General features: G+C 44.0%; 1 long non-coding RNA gene across 1 annotated transcript in view; it reads left to right on the top strand.

Annotated features, from left to right (window-relative positions):
- Nucleotides 1-1,209, top strand: part of LOC106727155 — a 2,746-nt gene extending 1,537 nt beyond the window's left edge. The window contains exons 2-3 of the long non-coding RNA XR_001363314.1: nt 662-730; nt 852-1,209. This is a non-coding gene — a long non-coding RNA (uncharacterized LOC106727155). The remainder of the gene's footprint in view (nt 1-661; nt 731-851) is intronic.
- The last annotated feature ends 1,901 nt before the right edge of the window (nt 1,210-3,110 follow it).

Below are 3,110 nucleotides of genomic sequence, written 5' to 3'. Positions count from 1 at the left end.
CTGGGGTGCCTGGCCAGCCTGGGTGAGGGGCTGATGGCTGTTCGCAGGCTGGTCAAGCCCCCCCCGGGGGGGCCCTCACCCCATGGGGGTGTGGCTAGCCTGGGTGAGGGGCTGAAGGCTGTTTTCAGGCTGGCCACACCCCCTTCAGGGTGGGGGTCCCCACTGGGGTGCCTCGCCAGCCTGGGTGAGGGGCTGAGGGCTGTTTGCAGGTTGGCCAAGCTCCTCAGTGGGGACCCTCACCCCATTGGGGCGTGGTCAGCCTGGGTGAGGGGCTGAGGGCCATTTTCAGGCTGGCCACATCCCCTTCAGGGGGTCCCGGTTGGGGGGCGTGGCTGACCTGGGCGAGGGACTTAGGGCCGTTTGGGGGTGGTTTGCAGGCCGGCCAAGACCCCGGCTTTGTCCAAAAGGATGTCTGGAAGGTCTCCCAGTCTAATTAGCATATTACTTTTATTAGTATAGATTATTAGATTATCACAAATATAAAATAAGTGTTTGAGTCCATATCAATATAGATAAATGATTGAAAAATAAGTAGGGAAAAGAAACAATCTCCCATGCAGAAGAATCACAACTAATTTATGTAGATACTTGACTCTCAAGGAGAGGGAGCATAAATCTCTACCTCTTTAAATATGCACTGTGCACACTTCTTTCCAAATAGTATTAAGGAAATGGAGAGAAGAAGAGTAACTTCATGGTGAAGAAACTTGGCAAACACTGTCTCAGGCAGGTAATCATGATCAATATCAATAGTGATAAATCATGTTGATAACATGCAGTCTTGATGTGACGTTGTGATGAAAATGACACTCTATCTCTCTGGACCTTCCTCCAAAAACCCATAACCTCAGGTGAATCATGACGAAAACATCAGGCAAATTCCAATAGAGGGATAACCCACAAAATACCTGGCCAGTACTCCTCAAAATTGTCAAGGTGTCAAAAACAAGGGAAGTCTGAGAAACTGGCAGGGCCAAGAGGAGCCTAAGGAGACATGAGGACTAAATGTAATGTGGTGTCCTGAATGGGCCCTGGAACACAAAAAGAAATTCGGTAAAAACTAAGGAAATCTGAATAAGCTGTGAACTTTCATTAATATTAATGTATCAGTATTGATTCATTAAATGTAATAATACTAAGGTAAAATACTAATAATAGGTGAAATTGAATGTGGTGGTATATGGGAACTCTCTGTACCATCTTAATGTACCTGCTCAATTTTTCTGTAAATATAAAACTGTTCTAAAAAATAAAGACTGCCCTAGCTGGTTTGGCTCACTGGATAGAGCGTCAGCCTGGGGACTGAAGAGTCCCAGGTTCGATTCCGGTCAAAGGCATGTACCTTGATTGCAGGCACATCCCCAGTAGGGGGTGTGCAGGAGGCAGCTGATCGATGTTTCTAACTCTCTATCCCTCTCCCTTCCTCTCTGTAAAAAATCAATAAAATATATTTAAAAAATAAAAAATAAAGACTACTTTTAAAATAGAATCATGACACCCCAAAGCAGGCATGTTTCTTTCTTGTGATAACTCCCCAAATGCTCGGCCTGCAGTGAGGCTGTCTGCACAGTAACAACAGGCAAGTTCTGTTGCTCTTGGCATCTCAATTTAATTTCTTCTACCTCATGAAAATTGCAGCTAAACCCACTGATTGACTTGGTGTCTCAATGTCAATATTCTATCTCTTCTCATTGACATTCTAGACCTGGCATGTCTGTGGACTTAAGTAGGATTTTCTGGGTGCTGTTCCCCACTCCTCAAAAGCGTCTCCTAACAAATACCTAGGGAATGATTTCGTTTTGACTCCTCCATAGACCTGGACTAGTGACTGTGCGCCCTTCTCCTGGATGTCCATTATTTCCTAGACCAGCTCTGCTATAGTAATTAGCTAAATTTTGCACAACAGTTTCAGCTTCACCGCTGTCCATGTGCTCTTTCCTTCTACTTGTCACCTTTCGTCTACAATTAACTTTCTACTTATTCCTTTCTGTTTGTCGGTGAAGAGGGGGGTTTTGGGGGGGGGGGGGGGAATGGTCCTGTGATAAGTTTCACTCAACAAATATTTATAAGGGAAGTACCAGGCACAGTTCTATACACTTAAATGTTTGGGAAATGCTGGGTAAGCAAAGAAAATTGATATTTATACTGCAAAATCTTTACTGTTTTTAGCTCAAGGGAAAGGCTCTAGTTTGCGCTGTCTCCCAAATTTATTAAACCAGTGCTCTTTTTCTGAAAAGCGGAGGGAATAACATGCCCAGAACTAGAACTTTCAGCATGTATTTCGATATTTTTTTAAAGAAAAATTCTCACCTATATCCAGTTTCTTCTGCATCTATTGACAAAGAGTTTCCTATGACAGTTGAAAACCCTGCCTGAGAAGTTGGTTTGCCAGCCTCCCCTACCCTGTCCTACCTGTTGTTGAACCCCCACTGGCTTTGCATGCTTGTGAAGGACATGTCATAGTGGCACTTCTTCCCTGACTAGACAGGTGAGTAGAAGGTTCCCTCACTCTGAGTAAGAGAGCATAGGCCTCTCTCCCTGACATCATGTAATAATTAGACTCTTTCATTTAGTGAGAAATAGAGACATAGATGGGCTACCTCACTTAATGGGGTTTTCTTCTAAAGATGGTATAAGAAAGGGAAAGAGAAGTGTTTCAGCAGCCACACAACAGGATAATGAAGAACTAGCACCAAGGGCTCCATAGAATGGAAATTCATTGATTCTCTGCTTCTATTTCTATTTCTACCCCTACCGACTGACGGAATGGTTGTCTCACATTCCAGCTATCCAAGTGACAGGTCCGAATTTGGTCTGCCTGTCACAATCCAATTTAAGCTCCCCACAAAACCTTTAGTGCTAGCATATATTTTAAGTATCTGGCCAGCCTATAGATAGCAGCCTTTGGATCACGTGCCCATCTGGAGTCTAATCACCTGGGACCAGGAAATGGGGTCACGTCATCTAAAATCAACAATTAATTCATTAGGAAGCACCAAGATGGGGTTTGTAGGTCAGGAAGACACAAGAATTGCATACTCGTCTCTTGCAGAATAAACCTGTTTTTCCCGAATTCCTTCCATTGGAAACATCAATTCTTTGTACTGTCA

Source organism: Myotis brandtii, unplaced genomic scaffold (assembly GCF_000412655.1).
Source record: "Myotis brandtii unplaced genomic scaffold, ASM41265v1 scaffold38, whole genome shotgun sequence".
NCBI classification, from domain to species: Eukaryota; Metazoa; Chordata; class Mammalia; order Chiroptera; family Vespertilionidae; genus Myotis; species Myotis brandtii.
This window is presented reverse-complemented; position numbering and strand designations above follow the sequence as displayed.